This window comes from Eumetopias jubatus, unplaced genomic scaffold (assembly GCF_037043125.1).
Source record: "Eumetopias jubatus isolate StellerSeaLion01/CBP00866 unplaced genomic scaffold, mEumJub1_p1.0 scaffold_32, whole genome shotgun sequence".
NCBI lineage: Eukaryota > Metazoa > Chordata > Mammalia > Carnivora > Otariidae > Eumetopias > Eumetopias jubatus.
Genome location: NW_028274838.1, coordinates 1,191,443 through 1,218,804, shown reverse-complemented (window position 1 = coordinate 1,218,804; position 27,362 = coordinate 1,191,443). Strand labels below are relative to the sequence as shown.

At 45.1% G+C, this 27,362-nt stretch overlaps 2 non-coding genes across 2 annotated transcripts; one reads left to right on the top strand and one right to left on the bottom strand.

Annotated features, from left to right (window-relative positions):
* Window positions 1-1,557: 1,557 nt before the first annotated feature.
* On the top strand, window positions 1,558-1,770 carry LOC148161966 (small nucleolar RNA U3). Its single transcript, XR_015767252.1, has one exon. It is a non-coding gene; the product is annotated as a small nucleolar RNA U3 (small nucleolar RNA).
* Window positions 1,771-14,021: 12,251 nt separating this feature from the next.
* On the bottom strand, window positions 14,022-14,184 carry LOC148161965 (U1 spliceosomal RNA). Its single transcript, XR_015767237.1, has one exon. It is a non-coding gene; the product is annotated as a U1 spliceosomal RNA (small nuclear RNA).
* Between the last annotated feature and the right edge of the window lie 13,178 nt (window positions 14,185-27,362).

Genomic DNA, 27,362 nt, shown 5'->3' with positions numbered 1-27,362 from the left:
TAAAGATTCCCTGTCCCATGCAGCTGTACTAATCAGTGCTCAGGTAAAACTCACAACCTTTTATTTTTTTTTTTTTTGAGTTTGAGCGCCATGTGGGATGCAGAGATTACTTAAAAAGAAAATAATTGAAAAGAAGTAAAATTAAAAGAAAAATTTTAAAAATGTATATGCGTATCAGGAAATTTTATTACTCTCTACTCTCTCACATTGATATATTTACATTGTGTTACTTACACCATTAAGAGCACCTTAATTACTGTAGCTTTACGGTGAGGTTTAAAATTTAGTAAATTTCTCCAATTTAATTCTTCAAGGTTGTCTTGGCTATTTAGGTATGTTGATTTCCAAATACATTTGAGAATTAGCTTGTAAATTTGCCCCCAAACTGCCTTCTCCAGTATGAATCAGAATAATGCTGATTTGATGTTCCAACAAATTTGAGTGGTCTAGTCCATGAATGTGATATATTTTTTCCTAATTATTTAGTATCCTTTAATTTATTTCAGCAAGAGTTTTCAGGTATCTTTGTTACATGTGTTCTCATACATTTAATGAAGGTGGACATGAATCTCCACTCTGTTTATTGAATTTCATTTCCTTTTTTTAAAAATTTCATTTTCTAAATGCTCACTGCTAGTATAGAGAAATATAGTAGATTATTACATGAATGTTGCTGAGGTATAATTTAGGTACAGTAGACGGCATCCCTTTAAAGTGTACAATTAAGGCTGTACTTTCAGAGATCATTTCTTTCTTTCTTTCTTTTAATTTTATTTTATTATGTTATGTTAATCACCATACATTACATCAATAGTTTTTGATGTAGTGTTCCATGATTCATTGTTTGCCTATAACAGCCAGTGCTCCCTTCAATGCTGCCCTCTTTAATACCCACCACCAGGCTAACCCATCCCCCCACCCCCTCCCCTCTAGAACCCTCTGTCTGTTTCTCAGAGTCCATCGTCTCTCATGGTTCGTCTCCCCCTCTGATTTCCTCCCCTTCATTTTTCCCTTCCTACTAGCTTCTCTCTCTCTTTTTTATTATTTTTTAAAATTTTTTATTGTTATGTTAATCAACATACATTACATCATTAGTTTTTCATGTAGAGTTCCATGATTCATTGTTTGTGCATAACACCCAGTGCTCCATGCAGAATGTGCCCTCTTTAATACCCATCACCAGGTAACCCATCCCCCCACCCCTCCCCTCTAGAACCCTCAGTTTGTTTCTCAGAGTCCATCTTCTCTCATGGCTTATCTCCCCCTCCGATTTCCTCCCCTTCATTTTTCCCTTCCTACTAGCTTCTCTCTCTCTCTATTTTTTTAAACATATAATATATTATTTGTTTCAGAGGTACAGGTCTGTGATTCATCAGTCTTACACAATTCACAGCGCTCACCATAGCACATACCCTCCCCAATGCCCATCACCCAGGCACCCCATCCCTCCCACCCCCACCACTCCAGCAACCCTCAATTTGTTTCCTAAGATTAAGAATTCCTCCTATCAGTGAGGTCATAGGATACATGTCTTTCTCTGATTGACTTAATTTCACTTAGCATAATACCCTCCAGTTCATTTCTACAGTTTGTTACTAGAGAATTTTCTCTGAACGTGTAGAGGACCTGAAACCTCAAGGAGGAGGCACATTGTTCTCTCCTGAGCATGAACGTGATTTTAGGTGTTGTTTCCACAGCTGCCCATTGCCACTGATGATCGTTCTTCTCCTCCTTTGGAGGGTAAGAGAGAGAGGATGCAGTGTGAGTGCTTTCTCAACAAATAAAAATTAAAAAAGATAAACTGTACAACTAAATGCATTTTCACAGATGTACATACAATTGAAACTACTGCTCCATTCAGGACACAGGGCATTTCTTCTACCTCACAGCTTCCCTTGGGTGGATCCATTGAAGTCTCTCACTGCCTTCACCCTCAGCCCCAGGCAACCACTGGCATCAAAGACGGCTTGATTTTTAACCACGTTATGGAAATGGAACTCTTTTATGCCTACATTCCTCCGTGCAGCCTAAGGATTCTTATATCTATCCATATTACTAATGGATCACCAGTTCAGAATTTTTCATTGCTAAGGAGTATTCCTCTGTATGGATATATTTGGTCTGTACATTCACCTATTCATGGCCATCTATGCAGTTTCCTGGGTTTGGCCATGGGGAATAAAGCTATGATGAATATTCATGTGCAGTTTGCTGTGTGGCCATATTGTGTAAATCCTTAGGAGAGGAATGGCCGTTCACGTGATTGGTAAATGTTTATCTGTGGTTCAGCTTTTCTCGGTGGTTGGACCATTTTTCATTCCCACAAGTGTATGAAACGTCTAGTTACTTTACATCCTCACCACATATGTTTTCGGTCTTCGTAATTTTAGCCACGGGGATGGTTGTGTAATGGTAACTCACTGTAGTATTAATTTATCTTCCCAATGGCTGAGTGTACGGTCGAAAACTGACCTCTGTGCTTCAGAGCCAAAATATAAGACGAAGACAGAGTTTGGAATATTGAGGAACAATAGCTTTATTGCTTTTCGGGGCACAGGGGGCTAGAACAGGCCAAGGCCCTCAAAAACTGTAAGTCCCCTCCCCCTGAAGGAAGGGGCGGGGGGGGTGTTTTATTTTGACAGAAATTGTGTGCATGATGCCAGCCTCCTTCATCCTGTCTTTAGGGTGGTACCAGGCTCCTGAAACAAAAGGCTTAGAAGGGAGGAGCAGAGGTTTGCAGAAGAGAAGGAAAAGGTTACTTAGTTTAAGATGGAGCCTTGCAGAGACATTAGTGAATCCCTTTTGATTTATGTTCAACTTCATGCTTTTCAATGGTTTCAAGTGGAGCATCTTTTCAAGTGCTTTTTGGCCATTTGTGTATCTTCTTTTGTGAAGCATTTCTTCTTCAAGTCTTTTGACCAGGTTTCCTATTGCATTGTCTTATCAGACACAATATGTGTCAGAACATTACACTGAAAACTGCAGAGCACTACTTCCAGAAATTAAAGAACTAAATACATGGGGAGATAAAATTTGTGGTGGATTGGAAGACTCATTATGGTTAGAGGACAATTCTTCCCAAATTGATCAAAAGATCTAATACAATGCCAATCAACCTTCTAGCAGACATTTTAGTAAGTATTTCTAAGCTGATCCAAATGTTTATATGGAAATGGAAATGATCTTAAATTATCAAAGCAATGTTAAGAAGAAGGAGAAAGCGACAGACTTACATTGTCTATTCCAGAATTACTGTATAAACCTTTTGTGCAATTTAAAAGTGATTTGTCCGATTATTATTCAGTATAAGAGTTTCTGCGCATTCTCACTGCAGCTTGGAAGTTGCTTTACCCCTTTTTCACTGTAGCTACTTGATCTATACTTTAGCCAATAGTTCCAAAGTTTTTAAGTGGAGAGAGAATACTGAAGCTAGAAAGTATTTCACTTAACAGAGAGAAAGACTAATCCCTGATCATTAGGGCAAGGATGACCCTACAAGACTTAATGAACTCGCCTCTATTTTCCAGTTGGCCAAGACAAAGTGGGGAGCTACTGATAGCAGCAGTTTCCTCTGCAGACCTTCATAGTGTTGACTGCTTTGGGTTTACATGGAACCTAGGTGTTGGCTGTGTCCTGAGAGGCTGAAATTGAGTTGAGGCCCAGGGTCCCTGGGTCAGGACAGGTCATCCAGCTGTTGGAAAACACGGAGGGAGACCAGGCCATCCCCAGGCAGCACTGGCCACTTCCTCCAAGGAATCCACCACCACTACACTTTTCATGACTTCTGGTAACTAGACTGAGAGCCCCACGACAATTGGGATAATGTTTTACTCATCTCTGTACTCATGACTCCTAGGACCAAACCAAGCACTGAGGAAGCTCTCGGAGACATTCCTTCATGGATCTGATAAAGGGGGTGGCAAATTTCTAATCTCAACTACATTCCTGTCCCAAATACATGCACGAATGCTCTCTGCTTTCTTCCAGGAGGCAACAAATACCCTTCCTTCCAGAGGAGCCTGCCCTACACTCTCAATGCCCCATGACACTCCCCTGTGGTGAGCTCTGATGAAGAGGGACTGTCCTCTTGGATTCCTCTCAATGGTTCTCTCAGTAGGAAGAGATGTCTTCGGCCTAGCCCCCTCCCCCCTCCATCCTCTGCACTGCCACCATACCCCAGGTTAGGAGAGCTACAACAGTTTTTAAAATGATTTTATATATTTATTTGAGAGACAGCGTGAGGGAGAAAGCAAGAGTGAGAGAGAGACAGAGAGAAAGATAGAGAACAGCTGGGGAAGGGACAGGGGGAAGCAGACTCCACTGCTGAGCAGGGAGCCACCCCCCTCAATGGGGCTTGATCCCTGGAGCCTGGGATCATGACCTGAGCTGAAGGCAGGCTCTCGATGAACTGAGCCACCCAGGGGCGCTGAGCTACAAGATTTTGTTTGCATTCTTCCTCTCACTGCTTTGACCTCCTCTGTGAAATCTTATTGATGTCAGAATTCCAAGTTCATAACAGAGACTAAGGAAAATGAAACACTCAACACACGGTCAAGACAAAGGTGTGTAAAGTCTTTGACAACCATAAATTCAGAAGAATATAATTGGTATCACTGCCTCAGAGGCAAGGGTCTCCTAACCTGGCCCTTCCTGACCTTAGGGTAGAACTCTTTGTGGTAAGAATGGACAAGTCCAACCTTTATCCAAACATCACTGATCCCTCTAAGCCCACACTTACTTGGAGAACATCGACCGTGAGGGAGCTCCAAGGTCAAAGCTAGGGGTCTGGGGCAGAACCTCATGGTCACATCGTCCACCTCTTTTTTTTTAAGATTTTCTTTATTTATTTGACAGAGAGAGACATAGCGAGAGAGGGAACACAAGCAGGGGGAGCGGGAGAGGGAGAAGCAGGCTTCCCGCCGAGCAGAGAGCCCCATGCGGGGCTCGATCCCAGGACCCTTAGATTACGACCTGAGCTGAAGGCAGACGCTTAAAGATGTAGCCACCCAGGTGCCCCTCCTCCTCCTCCTCCTCTTGGAACTGGTGCTTCCCTGCAGTACAAACCAACCCCGATCCATTCCGTGGGGCTCCTCGGGAGGTGCACAGGTTCACTGTGGACAAAGTTACTCTCCTCGTTCTCCTTGCTCAGCTCAGGCTGCTCCTTGCAGAGTTGGATGCCGCTGTATGCATTCCTCAGTTTCCCCTGATTTTTCTGGACCCAACTTGTCCTTCTTCTTACCTCCTTTGGGCAACCACCTGCTCCACCATTGCCTTGTCCTTCTTTGCGTTATTCTCATCCTCCAAACCTGCTGATTTTCTGTCTCCCAAATGCTCCCTCTGTTCTCTGTTTTCAGTGTGGGCTCAGCTCAGGCTCCTGCAAGAGACACACAGTGAAGGGACCAAGTCAGGTCTCAGCTGCAGTCCCCAGGGCTGCTTCAAAGGCACCGCAGACCCTTGTGCACTCACAGAAACTGAGCAGGAAGGGACCGTGGAGAATTTGAATAACAACCTTATCTTACATATGAGGAAGCTGAGCGCAGAGAGATGAAGAGATTTTCCCAAACTCCTTCAGCACTTGATGGCAGCACGGCCCCCACACAGGACTTGGCTGCGAGCTTCCCTGTGGAGTCTCCTAACGTACCCTCTGGGAAGGCACATCTGAATTTCAGGGGACACTTAAATTAGAAGTTCAACTTAAAAATAAATACTTTTTAGGAGACTTTGGATCAAATGTAGATATTTCCACTGTTAAAAATACCAGAAATTCCTTCCTGGGGACAAATCTTTTTCCCAGGTATATAATTCTGTTACTTCTTTCCTTTACAAATCATTGGCTAAGATATTAGGATCACAAAAAAGGTATGCAGGGAAGGAGAAGTTCCTCTGTTACCTGTCCTGGTCTCCCAGCTTAAGTAAGAATTAAGTTTCACTGAGACATTGAATACGCATGGAGAACGGATATTGAAATGGAGACCCTTAAAGAAATATAAAGTATTAAGGCAGACAGTTTTTATGCATTTTAGACAAGGAGAAAATACATTTCTCAGGGATTTGGGGGAGTTTTAATTTAGAGAGTGTCTAGACCGAATTTAGAAACCCTGGTGAGAAGGATGTCTTTTTACTTCTTAGTACAGGGGGTGCCTTTTTCATATGGGAGATTGGTTTCCTGCTTTCAGGGAGACAGAGGAGGGTTTGAGTGTCCTGGTACCAGTTTCTTTTTGGGTAGCTTCAATTCAAAATAATCAATATTGTCGACCTCAGAGAGTCGGGGACCTGGGGTGGCGAAGGAACTGAGAAAAAGAGACTACCGCGGCGCCTGGGTGGCTCAGTTGGTTAAGCGGCTGCCTTCCGCTCAGGTCATGATCCTGGATTCCAGGGATCGAGTCCCGCATCGGGCTCCCTGCTCAGCAGGGAGTCTGCTTCTCCCTCTGACCCTCCCCCCCTCATGCTCACTCTCTCTCTATCTCATTCTCTCTCTCAAATAAATAAATAAAATCTTTTAAAAAAAGAAAAAGAGACGACAGTATAGCGAGGCACAGGGGACCCCAAGCAAACAGCCCGAGGTCCTGAGGTTTATTTTCCATAATCTAATATACCTTCTACAGTGATATAGTACTATAATGATTTACAGCAGGGGCTTAGTAAGGCGCATCTTCCACGTACACAGGGTTAGTCAAGTGAAGCAATGGCAGTGGAGAAGGAATAAAGAAATCTGCAACTGGCTGTGATCAATTAATTGTAAACAGCATTGTACTCGGTCTTTAACACAGGATAAGAAAACAAAAAAGGGAATGCACAGTGTGCTGTTACAGCTGGCTTCCTATCTACAAAACATCTTCTGCTGTGTACTTTAGATCAGACCACACACATCCCAAGGGCATTTCACTCTGATCCTTTCAGGTTATTTTTAACCCTGCAATCTCGAGTTTTCTCAGAGATCTTGGAGTCTGAATGAACATGCACCAGTGGTCGTTGTGGCATTCTGTTTCCCCCAAATATGCCATTGTGGTACATTTTGGGCAATCTGACCTTGGCGCCTATGGGTACTATGGTTTCTCTCCGCCTTGCTCATTACTCAGTGCCTATTTCAGAGAGAAGGCTAAACATATCATTCTTAGAAATACCAAGGTGGCTCTCTCGGTTCAGCGTCTGACTCTTGATTTCAGCTCAGGTCATGATCTCAGGGTCATGCGATTGAGCCCCAGTTTAGCCTTCATGCTCAGTGCAGTCAGCTTGGGATTCTTTCTTCCTCTCCGTCTGCCCATCACCCCTGCTCTAAATAAATAAATAATATTTAAAAAAGAAATACAAAATAAATACCATGACCTTATGTGAAACTAATACAATGCCTATGTTAAGTGGACCAGATTAGTTTAAAAATTATTTTAAAGCGCACCTGGGTGGCTCAGTTGTTTAAGTGTCAGTCTTTGGCTCAGGTCAGAATCCCAGGGTCCTGGGATAAGCCCGTATGTCCAGCTCCCTGCTCAGTGGTGAGTCAGCTTCTCTCTGTTCCTCTTCCACTACCCCCACCACCGCTCCTGATATCTCAAGTACTCTCTCTCAAATAAGTAAATTAAAAAATTTTAAAAAGCAATGCAATGGTCCTCTCTGGAATCAACCCACACATAAGCATGCTTTCGTTTTGCTGCACCCCAGTCCCCCTTTCTCTTTATTACCTATCTGACCTACATCCTTCCCCCAGCGATGGAGACAGCTCAGATGCACTGCTTCACCTGGTGGTGGGGCCAAAGAGAAGTGCACACATGGTTAGAATGGGCTGCCTTGAGAGTCAGCCGAAACGTAGCTACAGGCAGTTAGAAACAAGCCTAAAGTACCATTAGGAATAAGCACTACAACATTTAGCGGTACAGATTTTAGGTGTGGTATTGATATCACCTTCCTTGTACAAATGTGTTTAGACTCAAGCATGAGACTATGGGATCAGACAAAATGAAAGAAAACTGTGTCAAGTGTGAAGATACTAAGTTACCAAAGTTATTCTGAGTTGTATAATTAGTTTGTCCCTTAGCCCCTCATTTCCACCTGCAGAACCTAGAAGACGTGCAACAGAGTCTCCACTTGCCATCAAAGTCAATCTGAGGACACAATAATTTAAACTGTTAACCCAAACTTTCCATTTTTTCTTAACCTGTGTTGAATACCAGGCATTTCGATTACCCATTCCCATTTCCAGGGAGACTGCAGTGAGGACGGAGAATAATGTGGTGCATCCAGGTAACAGTCTGTTTCTTGGTCCGCTTCTGTGCTCAGCATGTCAACTTTTGTCTGCCAGTGGACCTCTAACCACACAGGGGAAACCCAACAAATATTAAAAGTGTAGGTTCTCTAGGTTAATCTACATTTAGGATTCTGTAGTGCTCAGAATGGCTCTTGAACTGCAAGGACCAAGGTAAATGCCCCCTCCTTACCTTAGGGGGAGTAATTCTGATTCCTGAAGCATGCACCTCTTCGTTTTCTATTTATTATTATTTTTTTTAAATTTCAGCTAGGCTCCATCACCTACGTGGGACTCTAATGCATGACCCTGAGATGAAAGTTGCACGCTCTACTGACCGAGGCAGCATGCGTCCCCCCCAGGACCTTTGATGCAGGCAAATACCATGATTTTCATATTGGAAAAGTACTGCAAACTGTGGGACATGCCTTCAATCCGCTCCACTCCTTCTGGGCATGTTTCGTGAGTTCCGACTGTGTGCGAGTCCTCTTTCCCACCCACCCATAGAAGGGCATATACATGGAAAATGTGCCCATCCATAGAAGACCCTCTAGGATCCCAACCCAGATCCGCTGGGATCCCTGGGGTCTTTTCTGTGTTATGCTCTCCTGCTCTCAGTGTGTTTCTGCCTCTAAAGGCACCTGTGAGCAGGACTGCCCTGGGGCTCCTGGAGCTCCTTTGTACCCAGTCCCAGAGAACGGGGAGTACATGCCGTATATGACCACAGCCCCCATGTATCTCCCCTCCCCAAAGGCACTCAGCCTTTCACTAACAGGTGCAGCAGGGTGAAATCTCCATTCCTGGCCCAGGGGAGACTAACTCTGAAACACAAGTGTCCCCTAGGCTCTCCTAAACCTGTCAGGACAAAGCTCCCCCACAGCTGTTGCTGGAAATCACAACTTACACAGCAATGAACTCAAAATGGTCACAGATCTAAGTATAAGAGCCAAAACTATTGTGCAAGAGGACTACATGGGAGAAAATGGTCAGGAATTCACAGTAAGCAAAGAGTTCTAAGTCACTACGGCAAGAGCACGATACGTAAGAGAAAATTGAAGAAGAAGAAGTTTTTGCATCAAACTTTGCCACTGAGAAAAGGAACAGAGAAGCCACTGATTAGGAGAAAATATTTGTGGATTAAATACCCAATGGGGACTCACGTTCACGAGAGACAAGAGGACTTTGAACTCACTCAATGGGCAGAAGCAACACACTCGTTTAAGCCAGTATAAGAGTCGAATACACATGTACCAAAGGAGACACATAAAAAGGTAATCAATGTTATTAGTAATATGTTATTATTTCTCAAAGAAATGCAAGGAAAACCAGGTACCATTTTACACCAACTAGTGTGCTTACGTCCCAAAGACGATACCAAGTGTTGCTGAGGATGAGCAGAAACTGGACCCTCCTATATTGCTGGTCGCAACGTAAAATATAACAGCTCCTGCAGAAGCCACTTTGAGAGTTCTTAAGAGTTCAGCACAAGCTTGCCATAGGACCCAGCCATTCCACAACTAGGAATCTATCTGAGAGAATAAAAACATATGTCCGCTCAAGTCTCGTCAGAAATGTTCCGGGCAGCGTTATTCACAATGGGCAAAAACTGACAGCAACACAAAGGGCCATCGGCTGGTGAATGGACAAACCAAATGTTTCCTATGTGTACCATGGCATCTATTCCGCAACAAAAGGCACAGAAATCTGATCCAAGCTACAGCATGGAGGAACCTCAAAAGGATGCTAAGTGAAAGAAGCCAGTCACCAAGAACTACAGACTGTCTCATTCGGCTTATGTAAAATGTGCAGAAAGGAGCAATGCACAGAGACAGAAAGCAAATCAGTGCTGCTTGGGGCTGGAGGAGGGAGCGGAGACTGTCTGCAGAGGGGCTGGAGGGAGTGTGGGAAGGTGAAGGAAGCCTCTGAAACACACTAGGGCACTAGCTGAACAACTCTGTCATTGTTGACAATGGGTGAAATTTATTGTATGTCAATTTCACTTAAAAAAAAAAGAAAGAAGGCGACCCTCGCACATCAGTGGGTCCTGGGGTCCCCAGGCAAACACTGCCTGGTGAGGGGCCACATCCTGGAGTCCCAGCAGGTGGTGGCTCAGAGCCTGGTTTCTGACCTCCCAGCTGGAGTCAGGGGTTCAGTGACTGTGCCTTCAGTCTCAGGCCCTGGCAGTTCCCCTGGAATCCACCAGGCGGCAGACTACTTAAGGGAACAGACCTTCAGGTGGCCCAAGGACACCAGGGGGAAGCAAGCAAAGATAGGGCACCAGCTGGCTGGAGATTCCTAGAGGAAGTGAAGGCTGCAGGACCCAAGGAAGCTGCTGGCAAGATCTGGATGGATCTTAAGTAGGTTTGGTCCCCTGGGTGGGCTCTAAGCACTAAGCTTTAGGTTAACATCCAAAGGTTCCCTTTGATGCTCCCTCCTGCAGTGGCACTGAGGCTCCCCCCGTGGAAGCTCAGCATAGGGAAAAGAACCTGTGCTGCTATTCACCTTCTTCTGAGTCGAAATGGAACACTTGGGCTGCGTTTAGGGGAATCTGCCCTTTTCTGGCCCTCTATGTAGGGCCAGCTCCTGGGTGCTGAACCATCCCTGCAGGAGGCTAGAAGAGGCACTCTGGTCCTTCACATTGGAGCTGGGCTTGCAAAGAAGGGTTCCTGCTAATCCATATTTCCCTGGCCCTGGCTGAGCATCCTGGTCCAAGATCAGGGGCTGCAGTGGCCTAAAATAGGGACTTCCTACATGTCACTGCTCCTCTCTGGAAAGTCCAAAGGCGGCCCATGGTAGTGGTGGGGGGAGGGGAGGGCATAGAAACCTATACTCTGTCAAAACATCATCCACAGTGAAGATTTAAAAACAATGTTAGAGGACAGATCTCATATTATGTAGTCGGTGGTGCAGTAACAGCTCTGCGAGGTGAAAGAGGGTAGCTACACTAGTAATCAGCCTAACATAATTTATAGAGTCGTCCAATCCCTGTGTTGCCATGTGAAACTGATCTCACATGGGGAATCAGTTATGACTCAATTGTTTAAAAACCTGAAGGTGAGGGGAAAACATTTGAACACGAAGCAATAAAACTATAGTTGACTGGGGAACAACATGGCTTTGAATTTTAGTGAACAATGTCGGTCCACTCATGGGTTGATTATTTTTTTTTTTTTTTACAAATACAGTCTAGTACAAATGTAGAAATACATTTTCTCTTCCTTATGATTTTCTCAATGATATTTTCACTCTAACTCACTGTATCAAAAGAATAAAGTACATAATTCAAGTAACCCACAAAATATGTATTAATCAACCGTTTTTGTTATCTGTAAGACTTCAGTAGGTTATTAGTAGCTATGTTTTCTGGGACTCAAATGTTATACAAAGATTTTCAATTGTGGGACTCTGTACCCCTAACCCCCAGGTTCTTCAAGGGACAATTTGTATCTGGATTTGCAAATGACATACTCCTGTATACAGAAAAATACCAAATACACACACACAGAAACCACGACTATTAGAGTCCATAACCTATTTCAGCAGAGTTGCAGCGTACAAGGCAGACAAATCAGGTGTTTCTATAACCTAGGAATGGACACCGGGAAAGTCAATTAAGAAAAAGATTCCATGGACAACAGCACCCACCCGAATGGTATCGAAGAATAATTGAGTCAAGGAGGCACAAAACCTGTACACTGAAAACTACACAATATTGCTGCAAGAGATTAAGGAAGACCTCAACAAGTGGAAAGACATCCTGTGTTCATGGATTGGAATGGTTAAGGTGGTTCAGAAGGCAACAGCAGGATCTGCAGATTCTTTTGGATTCCTATTGAACGTTTTTCTTCTGCCTTCCCTAATCACCATCAGCCCCTTGCAGTACATTTCCTTTCAGACATTGTGGTTTTCATCTCTTCATGTGAGATTGGGTCCTTTTTTTTTTTTTTTTTTAACATTTTCCATGTATCTGCTGAATGTTTTCACCAATGGGATGCAGTTAGAACAAATGCTTTCTTGTGCTCTGGTGATTCCCATCTTGCTGTCAGCTCTGGGTCATTTTCAGATGAGTGATCCATCTCTTCAGGAGGGCTCATTTCCCCCCTTTGTCTGCATACCTCAAACTGTTGGATGGAACGCCAGACACTGTGAATGTTACCTTGCTGTTTGCTGGATATTTTTGTGTTTTCTATAATATTGAGCTTTGTTCAGGGATGCACTGAAGTTACTTGGAAACATTTCTGCTGTTGCTTCAATGCATAGTTCAGTGGCCCAGAGCAGGGCTCCGTGGAGGACTCACCATGAGTTCCAGGTACTGTAGCAAGCCCTCCCCCTGTCTTCCACCCTATTCCTCACAAATTAAGAGGGTTACTTTTGCTTAGTCTATCTGTTGGACACAGGCACTATTCCCAGCACCGTGTGAGCACCAGGCCCTGTGGAAAGGATTACCCCCTGACTTGCTGTCCATGCCTCCCCAGGGCCCCTCCACAGCTCTGGCTAGGTGACTTCCTGCAGCTCTGTCCTCCCTGAGACTCAGTCCTGGGTTCTCTCAGATCAGTGTCCTCAATTCCAGGAGCTCCATGGGGCTCCTATTCAAGTTCCCCTCCCCCCAGTGCCTTGCTTGGAAACTCTCTAGAGCCAGTACCTCTGAGCAGCTCTAGGGCTCTGCTCACCATTGTGTTGCCATGTGTCCGGGATGGCTGTCCCCTTTGCCTGATGCCCAGGATCTTGGAAATCTCCACTTCGCGCATCTTGTGTGACGCTGTTGCTCTTTTGTTTAATTGTTTCTGGCAGAAGAGTAACCCGTTGCTGAGTCCCAGTTGGTGTGGCTCCCCTAAGTGAAAATCAAAGTTGGAAGACCCTCAGTTGTAGATTCTGAATAGAGGCCTTTAGGGAGTAGAGAAAAAAAACACCAGCTCTGGTGAAAGCCTGAAGCCAGAAACCCCTTCAAGCTCAGTTTGACAAAGCAATGCAGGTACATCAGTAGGGACAGGTTTGGCTTGAGCCCAAGAGCTGCAGAAGGCCCACGGCCCTTTGTCCTAGAGCTAACCTGCTGTTTGGGAAAGGTCTGTGGTGCCAAACCCAGCGGGTTCTTTGTGAGTACACAGAGGTGCCTCTTTAAAAGCCTGTCAGGGGGCATCTGGCTGGCTCAGTCAGGAGAGCAGGGGAGTCTCCATCTGGCTTCATGAGCCCTATCCCTACTTTGGGTGTAGGGATTACTTCAACAAATAAACTTACAATAAATAAACAGTACATCAAGCCGGACCCTCTCTAGTCTCGGAAGGGTCCTCTGGAGCAAGGCTATACTAGGTAGGCTACCAAGTGGCCTAATCAAGGGTACTGAGTCTGGGGATTGGGTGAGGCTTTGCAGGGTGCCTGGGGGGATAGGTGGGGAGGGGAGGGAGGAAGGAGAAGGGATGCAAACCCCTGTTCCCTGGGGAATGAAAAGAAAGCACCTTTGCTGGATCAGGGACTGCAAACCACATACTGAAATATAAGCAGAGAAATTGCTCTGCGAAAAACAGAAAAAACCCCGACAGCCAAGGTGGGATGTATGACCAGTGGACAGAAACTGTCCTGCATGCTTTTGATTGAGAAACAGCCAAACCCAGATTCTCAAGAAAGCAGCCCTTAAAAGCAGAGGTGTTTTCTTCAGGGTCCTGGTGTCCCCTGAGTGAGCTTCCTCTTCAGCCCATGTCATCAGCCAAAGTCATGGAAAAGACAAAACAAACAAACAGAAAAATGAATAAGAAAACAAAGGCTATTCTTAAACAACCAACAACAGGTGAAAGAGCAAAAGCAGCCCCCCACTGCCACTGCCACAAATAATGCAGAGGAGTTGTCCATACTCGGGGAAATCGCGGGGGTCAGCATGTCCCTGGTATGATGGAAGGGCCTCCCCTGGGAAAACCACCTGCTTGATCCCGGAGTCTCCCCTGCCGGGTAAGTGTGACTCCCTCCGCCTCCGCCCCACACCAGTCTCACCCCCCTTCCACCGGACACACAGGCTCACTCGCCTAGGCGCACCCCAACACCCTCGGCACCCACTCCTGTCGCAAGCATCCTCACCCTCCACACGACGCTTCCGAATAGGATGGACGCAACAGCGCTGCTACCTCCTCAGCCCCACGAATTCTAAGTTGCAGAACCCCACCGCCATGTTGCCTGGTTTGCATCAGACAAGCCCCGTCCGTGAAGTCAAGGGCTTCGCCTCAGTCCCCAACCCCACCCCATCTCCCTGCCCCCCAGCTCCCCTCCCAACTTGGATTTCAGTACTGGTGTTCCTCCTTCTCCTCCTCCAGTCCCCCTTCCCCTTCTCCCTTCCCCTGCCCTGGCTTCCTTCCTCACCTGCCCAGTCTCCTTTGTCTCCTGAATTGGTTACCACTCTTTCCTCTCCCTGCAGCTATGGCCCCCCAAACCCTACACAACCCCCCCACCCAGCCCAGGGGAGGCTGTACCAGCCAGAGAGAAACATGAGGGAGGACTTTCCAACAGCCCGCGAAGAGCAGATACAACTCTCTCTTGCTCTCTCTAGCTCTCTCTCTCTTTCCCTTTGGGCCCTGGTTGGAGGACACCAAGTGCCATGGCTGCACCTGTACAGTTCAAACCAGTCCCCACAGCCTCCCCCAGGCCTGGACACTGCGGGGGGGAGGGGAGGACCAAAAGTCCGCAACCCCTGGGCCCTCGGGCTGACACCAGCCCACAACACTCCACACGCTGAACACATCCCAGGGCCTGCTTCTTCCCCAGGAGGGCTCCTAGGACAGGGACGGCGCGCCCCCTCGTGGCTTCGCGGGGAGACGCCCAAGGATCCCGCTGTTGAGGGCAGGGCCAAAGGGGACCACTGCTTCTGCTCCCTTAAACCAGGCTCAGCGTTCTCAGCAGGGGGTTAGTGGGGTCCCAGGCTCCCCACTCGGCCACCGCCTGCCCTCCCTCCACCGCTGGGCGCTTCCCCCTGGAGGGGATTTCTGCAGTCAGGTCGGCCTTTGGAGGGAAAATAGCCAGGTCTGGAAAACTAAACAGACTACTTTGAAGAGATTTGGGCAATTGTATGGTCATGGATGGAGCGCCCTAGGGTTCTGATTTGCCTTGTCTTGCTTGCGCCTTGAGGTAGTGGTTTACTTTTCCCGGAATGTTTAAATTAGAAAAGATTGGAGGGTGGAGAGGGGGCGTCCAACTTTAGTTGTCACCTGAGATCAATAGTGTGCTGCTGGGTAGAATAATGCCCCCTCCCTAGGAGCTGTTCAGGCTAATGCCAGGAACCTGTGCACATGTTCCATCCTGCAGCAAAAGGGACCCTGCACAGGTGCTTATGTTAAGGACCTTGAGATGGGGAGATGATCCTGGATTATCCAGGCGGCGCCCTGCAATGACAAGGGGGTCTTAAAACACAAAGAGGCAGAGAAGAGGTCAGAAGGAGGCTGTGTGAGGAGGACTCTGCCTGCTGGGGCTGGGGCTGGGGCTGAGCATGGAGGAGGGGCCTCTAGGAGCTGGAACAGGCAAAGAGACACACTGCCTGCTTAACCTAAAAAATAGCGCCAGGTATTTTACCAGCCAAATTGGGATTCCTGGGGAATAAAAGGGAAAGGTGATGTGGGACAACCAGCTGGTCTGAGGAAAGTCACCTAACCAGAGCTGTGCAGGGTCCCTGGTGTGGCTTGCAGTGAGGTCCTGCTCAGGGCCTCCATGGGAGGAAAGGCCAGCAAGTCAGGGGGCAATCATTTGAAAGCAGTAGAGGGAACAGGACCTGGAGCTCTCCCAGGCAAAATGGCCCCTAATCAGGAGCCAGATCCGTCATCGGAAAATAATCCAGAGCTGACACATGTGAGAACCGCCAGAGAAGGATATGAAAGCTTTTAGTATAAGTTTTCCATCAGTTGTAAATGTTAAACCGAGAAATAGAAAATATAAACAACACCCTCTCTATCTTTAAGAGATGAAAACTACAACGTCTGAAAGGAAATATACTACAAGGTATTGACAGAATTTAGAAAATGCAGAAGAAAAATTTTTGATAGAATTGTATTGACTCTGTAGATCTATTTGCATAGTATTGCCATATGAATGATATTAAATCTTCCAATGCATGCATACAGTTGTTTTTTTCCCCCCATTTGGTCTTTCATCTCTCGCAGAACCATTGCTTCTTATGCTTTTCAGTGAACAAGTCTTGCTCTCCTTGAATGAATTTACACCTGACACTTTTACTGTGTTGTGTGCCATTGTAAATAGAATTGCTTTCTAAATTTCCTTCTCAGATTGTTCATTGCTAGTGCATAGAAACACAACTGATTTTGTATATATGGTACCCTGCAACTTTACGGAATGAGTCTATGGACTCTAATATTTTTGTGTGTGGATGATTTGAGGTTTTTCTATCTTTAGGAGCATGTCCTCTGTAAATAGAGATACAGGTTGACCCTTGACCAATGCGGAGTAAGGATGGTGACTCTCAAGATCAAAAACCTGTGTATAGAGGCGCCGTGAGGGGCGGTAGCAGCGGCGGTGGTGGTGATAGTGGCGGTAGCTGTGAGGGGATTCCGGGAAGATGGTGCTGATTAAGGAATTCCGTGTGGTTTTGCCATGTTCTGTTCAGGAGCAAAGTTCCTGCATTCGTCAGGATGATTGCTCCGGAGGGCTCCTTGGTGTTTCACGAGGAAGCCTGGAACGCATACCCCTACAGTAGAACAAACCATTATGCCTCAGTTGTAACGAGTGTATATATGAAAGATGATTTCTTCATTAAAATTGAAACATGGCACAAACCAGACTTGGGAACATTAGAAAATGTACACGGTTTAGATCCGAACGCATGGAAAACTGTTGAAATTGTCCGCATAGATATTGCAGATCGAAGTCAAGTTGAACCAGCAGACTACAAAGCTGATGAAGACCCAGCATTATTCCAGTCAGTCAAGACCAAGAGAGGGCCTTTGGGACCCAACTGGAAGAAGGAGCTGGCAAACAACTCTGACTGTCCTCAGATGTGTGCCTACAAGCTGGTGACCATCAAATTCAAGTGGTGGGGACTGCAAAGCAAAGTAGAAAACTTCATTCAGAAGCAAGAGAAAAGGATATTTACAAACTTCATCGCCAGCTTTTTTGTTGGATTGACAAGTGGAATGATCTGACAATGGAAGACATTAGGAGAATGGAGGATGAAACTCAGAAAGAACTAGAAACAATGCGTAAGAAGGGTTCTGTCCGAGGCACGTTGGCTGCTGATGTCTAGATGAGTCCCCTGTAGGGTCAGAGACAATATGAAACTGTTTACGTAATCAAGGTCAAGTGAGGGGAACAAGTGCAGCCAGTGATGAGTGAAGAAGGATCTGACCAGTATCTGGCAGTGCTGACGTTTCCCAGATGTGTGCTTGTGATGACATACTCACAGGTTCCCAACCACCTGTGTGTGTGTGTGTGTGTGTGTGTGTGTGTGTGTCTGTGGCTGCATATAAAACACATGTAGAGCTACAGATCAAGATACACACACTTGTGTATATATGTACATACAAACATACTGAAAGGATTAGTACAATTTCTCCAAAGTACTGTACCTATCTTCAAGAATGTTTGGTTGTCTGACTCAGTTGCCTTAGGAGACAATGGCTCCGACTCCAAATCGGAAGTAGGTGTCCACTCCCATCAGTCTGTAAGCCTCGGGTCCTGATTCTGCAACAGAATCTGTAGTCCTTTGTGTCAGCTTCATACCCCCAACAGAGAGTAAATGATCTTTGGTTAAAGTAAAGATTGGTGTGTGTAGCATATTTATGTTAACTCTTTAGGCACTGAACTTAACATCCTGTCAGGTAAAGCTCGCGCAGCTGTGTGACTCACAAGGTCACATTCCCAGTGGCTCAGGTGACATGTCTCAAAGAAACCAAAGCATCCACTCAGTATTAGGTGTCTCTCCTAAAGTTCACTCTTGAAGGGCAAAAATGTGGCTCACAAACAGCTTGAAATGTGTTTGATAAATGTTTGTCTCATAGTTTTTTAAAGTCCAATTACCCAAATGACTTTCAGGACGGTTTGTTGTTTTTGTTTTTCCCAATGCTCTGCCTTTTTGACAGGACCCACGAGTCAATATACACATAGATTTATTCCAATTTGTTTATAATGAACCAGTCATTGTGTACATGACATATAATTCTATACATTCCTTCTTTTACCTGTTTACTTTCAGATGTTGAGATGATGGGAGGTTACTTGCCTCTTCCACTGACATCCTGAATTACAATTCTGCTCTCTGTTTAAAAAAAAAAAAAAGGCTACTTTACCTTGTTATTCATCAAAGTCATCATAGGAGGTGTTTAAATCTGCATTTGGGGGGGCATCATTCCTTTTGAAAGATTTTATTTATTTTGGAGATAGTAAGTGTGAGCTGGGAGAACAGAGAGGAGGGAAAGGTAGAAAGAAACTAAGTAGACCCTGTGCTGAGCATGGAGCCGAATATGGGTCTTGACCCCACTACCACGACATCATGACCCGAGCTAAAACCAAGAGTCAGACCCTTAAGTGCCCGAGCCACTCACGCACCCTTGGTGTTTCTAAGAATAGAAAAGTCATTTTTCGCTCAAGCAAATAGAGGGTAATCTGTGAAGAATGATTGCAGATCATGGACTAAATATTTAGTGTCCAATGAATCCAAAATTTTGCTAGACATGTTTTCCCAAGATTGTGTAAAGTTACTATGAGCCAGCTCACCGGCAACTTCCAAAGCCCCAAACCTTTTTCTCCAAGACCTAGGGCATACTGTCACAAACTCAACCCAGCCCCTTCTTGAAACACATTTCAAGTGATCAGTTTTCTTGCATGACCCAACAGGCAGAGCAACTTTCCAGCTTGTTATGGGCATTAAGGGTCTCCCGTTTCTGTTACCAATGGAAGTAAGTGGTTTGCTTCATTATTTGGCATCTAGAGCCATGATTAGGGTCAAGTTTGTCTCCCCAGAAGTCATTAGGTGCTATTAAATGCAGTAACTTTCCTCCCACTACACTACACTTGACCCCACTCATGTATTATATTCCCTAAAACTTCACTTTCTGAGTAGATCGTTACTCTTTTTATTCAAGGCCCACCCAGGCAGCATTATTAAGATTATTATTAAAATCATGTGGCTTCAGATGCAAGGGTCCCCTACCCTGGCCCTTCCTGACCTTAGGGCACAACTATCTGCAGTAAGAATGGACAACTCCAACCCTTATCCAAACATCACTGATCCCTCTCAGTACACACTTTCTTGGAGGACACCTACAGTGTGGGTAGCTCCAAGTCGGAGCTAGGTGTCTGGGGCAGAGCCTCATGGTAACATCCTCCTCCTCTTGGAACCGGTGCTTCCCAGCAGCATAAACCACCACAATCCATCCTCTGGGGCTCCTCGGCAGGTGCACAGTTTCACCATGGACGAAGTTACTCTTCCAACCTCTTTGCCTAGCTCAGGCTGCTCCTTGCAGAGTTGGATGCTGCTGTATACATTCCTCAGTTTCCCTGGATTTTTCTGAAATCAACTTGTCCTTATTTTTACCTCCTTTGGCAACCACCTGCTCCACCATTGTCTTGTCCTTCCTAGGGTTATTCTCATCCTCCAAACCTGCTGATTTTCTATCTTCCATCTGCTCCCTCCGTTCTCTGTTTTCAGTGTGGGCTCAGCTCAGGCTCCCGCAGGAGACACACAGGGAAGGGACCAAGTCAGGTTTCAGCTGTAGTCCCCAGGGCTGCTTAACAGGCACCTCAGACCCTCCTACACTCACAGAAACTGAGCAGGAAGGCACTTTGGAGAATTTGAATAACAACCTCACCATACAGGAGAGGAAGCTGAGGCCCAGAGACGTGAAGAGATTTTCCCAAACACCTTCAACACCTAGTGGCAACGGTGCCCCCACACAGGCCTTGGCTGCAAGCTTCCCTGTGGAGGCTCCGGAACACACCCTCGAGAACCCCACATTTGAAATTCAGGGAACACTAAAATTAAAAGTTCAGCTTAAAAATAAAAAATTCATTTTCAGGAGACGTTGGATCAAATGTTGGTATTTCCACTGTTAAAAACAAGGCCATTCTGGGGTGCCTGGGTGACTCAGTCATAAAGCCTCTGCCTTTGGTTCAGGTCAGGATCCGCAGGGTCCTGGGATCGAGTCCTGGATCGGGCTCCTGCTTGGCGGGAAGCCTGCTTCTCCCTCTCCCACTCCCCCTGCTTGTGTTTCCTCTCTCGCTGTGTCTCTCTTGGTCAAATAAATAAATAAAATCTTAAAAAAAAGGCCTTTCTGGGGACCAATCTTTTCTCCCAATTATATAATTCTGTTACTTATATTAGCTTTTCCATCACTGGCTCAGGGATTAGGATCACAGAACACAAAAGTATTAAATAATACTTACCATAGTCACAAATAAAAGGCACTTCAATGATTATCTATAAAATATCTGACTCCTGTGCTAAAGTTCTCTTTCCTGAGAGCTGGCACTGGGTCTGCCTGCTCACCCCATGTCCCCCGTGCGTCCGAGAGACTGCCAGGTGAAACATTCAGTAAATACTTGTGAAGCAGATAGATAAAATTTACCAGCAATAACGAGCTTTTACTGATCTCCAGTCCCAACCATCTTTCCATTCAAACCCAATCCCGGTTCTGGGCTGAAGCAATAGAAGCACAGCCTTCAGAAAAGCAGTCCAAGATGCCAATAGCAGCTTCACCACATGTCCCATATGCTTTTGTGGATCACTTAATTATCTCTTTGAGCATATTTATCTCGTGTATGATAGAGAATGTAGAATATAACTTCGAGAAGGCAGCATGGACCACTGGAATGTTAGACGGGAAATGGGGTATCATGCAGCAGACAGGGGTCCCATCCCTGGGCACCAGCTGCAGAGCTAAAGAACACCTCCATCAGAGTCACTGTGTGCCTCTTAGAATGCCCTGGGGATAAGGCCCACAAATCTGCATTTCTGACAAAAGCTCCAAGGAGATTCTCACGTATGGATAAAGCCTGTTTTAAACAAAGAGCCGAGGATGGAGACTCTGAAAGACCCAGTGCTCACACCCTTCACCCAAAGTGGCTTTCAATGGAGAATGGGGACATTTCTGGGAAGGGCTCCTACTTAATCTGTGTCCTGCTTCCATGATTTGGGTTTTTAGGCCCTCCGTTTGCCTGTAGGTTTCCTCCTCTGCTCTAATTGCTGGGGAATGTCAGCCCTCATGGGGGTCATTTCTTTATGAAGACCTCTGTCATTTATTCTCCTCCTGGAGAAGGGACAGCGGAGATCAGGTCTGGGGTTCCACAGTTCTAGCATTCCTCCTAAGCTACCTGGCTAAGCTGAAAGCATCATGACAGATCGAAATGAGGTCAGAGAAGAGGATCCCAGAGGAGTGAGATGCTGAGGGCAGGCCCTCTTCGGAGAGAGAACCACTACAAGGTCACTATCAGACCTGTTCAGGTGGGGGACGACTTACTGACCAATTCCGTGAGCAGAGAACCCACCCTCGTCATTCCAAACTCCTGAGCCAAAGGACTGCAAGATAACACATGTTGGTTGCTTTAAACCACTGCTTTTCTAATTGTTAATATGCATCAATAGAGAACTAGTTCAGATGCTTATCTCTACTTCCCCGGGTTTTTAATGTTTAGAAACATGTATGCTAATCTCTACCAAGGAAAAAAATTTGAGAATGCACTGGGAGGGCGGGTAGGCGGGTGGGGGCGGAGCCACGGCCAGAAGTAGAATAGTGGAGGCAGTGGAAGCTCTGGCAGCTCAGGACTGAGAGCAAGTCAGAATTACCCTGATGCTTCAGATTCTCTTCAGTTTCTCCTCTCATTCGGTCTGCAGTCTCAGTTCATTTGAGGAGCAACACTGGTGTTACCGCGGGGGCATTTAATAAAGAACTTGGTCCTGTACAGAAACTCATCGTGGACAAGATTAGAGAATACAGAACTAAGCTACGGGCATCTGGAGGACCCATTGATACTGGCCCAGAGCACCAGCAAGACCTAGGGAGGGAGCTTCTGAAGCTTAAATACACATATGGTAAATCAGACATGAATACGTTCCCGGAATTCACATTTGAAAATCCTAAATTTGAAGTCATCGAGAAGCCACAGTCCTGGAAAACCCATGTAAAATTTATTTGGAAATTTCACCTAGATTAGTTGTACAACTGGATCAGAATAAACAGTTCTCAACTGTCAAATGTTCTTTTGAATTCTGATTCCAAATAAATTATTTGGTGATGTTGGATGTAGAAAAAAAAAAACACAAAAACCCAATAACCACAGTAAACATCTGTTCCTCACCTTCACGTAATGTTCGTTAGCCCTTGTCACATGAAGGACACCGTGAAGGGCATTTCCTATCTACAAGAGGTTCTTTCTAACACCCTCTTCCTGAGACCATGAGGTGTGTTCTTTCTGGCCGCAAGGAATAAAAACCCCAACTTGCTTCATGGGAGGTACGTTCCTATTGATTTAGCTTAAGGGAATTACCGTCAGCTAAGGTTATGATAGGTCTCAGGGATCAATTTTTCACTCATGTGTGGTGGCGGATTTCCCAAAAATGACGTACTTTTTCAAGGTAAGATTGCCCCCTGTACTTCATCTTTTCTTATCCCTGCTGTCTTCCTAACTATGGGAAATTGTATAAAACAAAATAGTGATATAAAACAATATACACAATATACACAAAACAATAGTGTATAAAACAAAAACAAGATAGACAGGGTTTGGGATTTAATAAGAGCTGTTGGGGCACCTGGGTGCCTCAGTAGGTTAAGCATCTTCCTTCAGCTCAGGTCATGATCCCAGAGTCCTGGAATCCAGCCCCACATTGGGTTCCCTGCTCGGTAGGAAGCCTGCTTCTTCTGCACCCTCTGCTGCTCCCCCTGCTTGTGTTCTCTCTCTGTGTCTCTGTCAAATAAGTAAGTAAAATCTTAAAAAAGATAATGAGAGCTGTTATAATCCTGAACTTCTGGGGAATTGATGACAAGGACCCCAGGGTAGCAGGGAACAATGGCTTTGGGCTTTTGGAGTTGCAAATGGGCATGTGCCAAAGAACAATACATGGTTTTGGGAGATACCTTAGCAACAATTTTGGCCATAATGGCCACAAAATCCATCATCCACCAGTCACTCTGTACACAGGTTATCCAGGTTTAATTTTGGCGAATGGCAACTATTTCAAGAAAGACCAGATAATTGCATAAGAGCACATCCAACAAATATGGGGATGATGTAAAAGGTTGCATTGCCAAATCAGGCGCCACTAATCATAAGTCTTACCCAGGATCAAGTTTTACTCACATTTTCAAAGGGAAATTGTGAGGTACCTGCAAAGCAACTGAGACCACTAACACTAACTGCAAGAACCGATTTCCCACATGAGGACACGCTCTGACCCAGGCAAAACATACATGGTCTCTAAATGTTGTGTGAGGTTACCACACAAAGTGGAACTCTTTGGGTTGATTTCCCATGGCTATGCTTACATAGCTGAGGTGACTTTTTCTAGCGAATAAGGCCATATTAATCCACAGATTCTTAGTTTGTTTCCCTAAATAGTTCTATACACACCAAATCACCCTCCTGAAAGCATGCCAGGGACGGGCCTTCCCAACATTCACCACCATTTGGGTGTTCACCAACAGATTCGTCACGAGATGTTTACAAGGAAAATTGACCAGGACACTTTCTTCCCTCCCTCCTTCCCCCTTTCTTTTTTGTCTGTCTTTCTTTGTCTCTTTTTCTTTCTTTCTTTCTCTCTCTTTCTTTCTTTCTTTCTTTCTCTTTCTTTCTCTTTCTTTCTTTCTTTCTTTTTTTTTCTTTCTTTCTTTCTTTCTTTCTTTCTTTCTTTCTTTCTTTCTTTCTTTCTTTCTTTCTTTCTTTCTTTCTTTCTTTCTTTCTTTTCTTTCTTTCTTTCTTCTTTCTTTCTTTCCGTCCTTTCTTCCTTCCTTCCTTCCTTCCTTTTTCCTTCCTTCCTTCCTTCCTTCCGTCCTTCCTTCCTTCCTTCCTTCCTTCTTTCTTTCTTTTTCTTTCTTTCTTCCTTCCGTTCTTTCCCTTCTTTCCTTTTTTTTCCTTCCTTTATTCTTTCTTTCTTTCTTATTTCCAGGCCAGATCCACTGAAGGGAAATGACCAAATGAAAGAACACAGTTTCCCTTCTTTTCCACACATTGTTTAAGTGGAGCTTGTAAATCAGCAAGAATCCAATAATTTCCCTAGGAAAATATATGCAGGGAAGGACAAGTTCCTCCATTACCCTTCAAGGTCTTCCAGCTTAACTAAGAATTAAGTTTACCTGAGATATTGAATATGCATGAAGAACTGATATTGAAATTCAGACCTTTAAAGAATAGAAACTATTAAGGCAGACATTTCTTATACATTTTAGACAAGGAGACAATACATTTCCAAGGGACGTTTGGGAGCTCTAATTTGGAGTGAGTTCTATGCAGAATTCAGTCCCTCTGCTTTAAAGGCCTTGGTGAGAAGGATGTCTTTTTACTTCTTAGTACAGGGGATGCCTTTTTCATAGGGGAGATGGGTTTCCTGCTTTCAGGGAGACAGAGGAGGGTTTGAGTGTCCTTGCAGCAGTTGCTATTCAAATAGCTACAATTCAAAATAATCAATATGCCATTGTGGTACATATTGGGCAATCTGACCTTGGCCCCTATGGGTACCATGCTTTCTCTTAGGCTTGCTCATTACTCAGTACCTCTTTCAGAGAGAAAGCTAAACATATTATTCTTAGAAATACCAAGGGGCATCCAGGTGGCTATGTCGGATAAGCATCTGACTCTTGATTTTGGCTCAGGTCATGATCTCAGGGTCGTGGGAACCCCACGTTTGGGCTCTATGCTCAATGCAGAATCTCCTTGGGATTCTTTCTCCCTCTCCCTCTGCCCGTAATCCCTGCTCTAAATAAATAAATAAATAAATAAATAAATAAATAAATAAATAAAATCTTTAAAGAAAAAAAATAAAAAATAAATACCATGATCTTACCTGAAACTAATGTAACGCTGTATGTTAAGTATTCCAGAAATTTTTTAAAATTATTTTAAGGGTCACCTGGGTGGCTCAATTGGTTAAGTGTCAGTCTTTGGCTCAGGTCAGGATCCCAGGGTCCTGGGATAAGCCCCATGTCCAGCTCCCTGCTCAGGGGTGAGTCTGCTTCTCTCTCACTCTCCCCCTCCCTCCACCACTCTGCTCTCCCAATCGCTCTCTCTCAAAGAAGTAAAGAAAATAGTTTTTAAAAAGCAATATAATGGTCCTCTCTGGAATCAATGCACTGATAATTATGCTTTCTTTTTGCTGACTCCCAGTCCCCCCATTTCTCTTTATTACCTGTCTGACCTACGTCCTTCCCCCAGTGATAGAGCCCTCTCAGGTGCACTGCTTAACCTGGAGGTGGGGCCAAAGAGAAGTGCACACATGGCTAGAATGGGCTGCCTTCAGAGTCAGTCATAACGAAACTACAGGCAGTTAGAAACGAGCCTAAAGTACCATTAGGAATAAGCACTGTGATATTTAGTGGTATGGATTTTAGGTTTGCTATTGATATCAACTTCCTTGTACAAATATGGTTAGAATCAAACATGACAGCAGGGCATCAGACAAAATGAAAGAAAACTGTGTCAAGTGTGAAGGTACTAAGTTACCAAAGTTACTCTCAGTTGTAAATTGCTTTGTCCCTCAGCCCCTCATTTCCACCTGCAGAACCTAGAAGACGTTCAACAGAGTCTCCACTTGCCATCAGATTCAATCTGGGGACACAATAATTTAAACTGTTAACCCAAACTTTCCATTTTTTCCTAATGTGTGTTGAATACCAGGTATTTCGATTGCCCATTCTCATTTTCAGTGAGACCGCAGTGAGGACAGAGACTAATGTGGTGCATCCAGGTACTATTCTGTGTTTTGGTCTACTCTGTACTCCGTGTGTCAACTTTTGTCTGCCAGTGGACCTCTGACCATACACGGGAAACCCAACAAATACTAAAAGTGTAGAATCTCTGGGTTGATCTGAGGAAATATCAAGCAACTTTTAGGATTCTCTAAGGCGCAGAATGGCTCTTGACCTGCAAGGACTAAGGGAGCTGCCCCATCCTTTCCTTAGGGGGAGTAATTCCAGATTCCTGACGCATGCACCTGTGTATTTTTTATTTATTATTATTATTTTTTTTAATTTCAGCTAGGCTCCATGACCAACGTGGAGCTCTAACGCAGGACCTTGAGATAAAGAGTTGCACGCTCTACCAACTGAGGAAGCATGGGTCCCCCGAGCACCTTTGATGCAGGCACACACCATGATTTTCATGTTGGAAAAATAGTGCAAACTCTGGGAAATGTCTTCAATCTGCTCCACTCCTTCTGGGTATGTTTCCTGAGTTCCAACTGTGTGGGAGTCCTCTTTCCCACCCACCCACAGAAGACCCTCTCGGATCCCAACCCAGATCCCCTGGGATCCCTGGGGTCCTTTCTGTGTTAGCCTCTCCTGCTCTCAGTGTGTTTGTGCTTCTAAAGACACCTGTGAGCAGGACTGCCCTGGGGCTCCAGGAGCTACTTTTTACCCAGTCCCAGAGAACGGGGAGTACATGCCGTATATGACCCCAGCCCCATGTATCTCCCCTCCCCAAAGGCACTCAGCCTTTCACTAACAGGTGCAGCAGGGTCAAATCTCCATTCCTGGCCCAGGGGAGACTAACTCTGAAACAAAGTTGTCCCCCAGGCTCTCCTGTACCTGTCAGGACAAAGCTCCCCCACTGCTGTTGCAGGAAATCACACCTTACACAGCAATGAACTCAAAATGGTCACAGATCTAAGTATAAGAGCCAAAACTATTGTGCAAGAGGACTACATGGGAGAAAATGGTCAGGAATTCACAGTAAGCAAAGAGTTCTAAGTCACTGCGGCAAGAGCACGATACGTAAGAGAAAATTGAAGATGAAGAAGTTTTTTGCATCAAACTTTGCCACTGAGAAAAGGAACAGAGAAGCCACTGATTAGGAGGAAATATTTGTGGATTAAATACCCAGTGAGGACTCACATTCACGAGAGACAAGAGGACTGTGAACTCACTCAATGGGCCGAAGCAACACACTCCTTTAAGCCAGTATAAGAGTTGAATACACATGTACCAAAGGAGACACA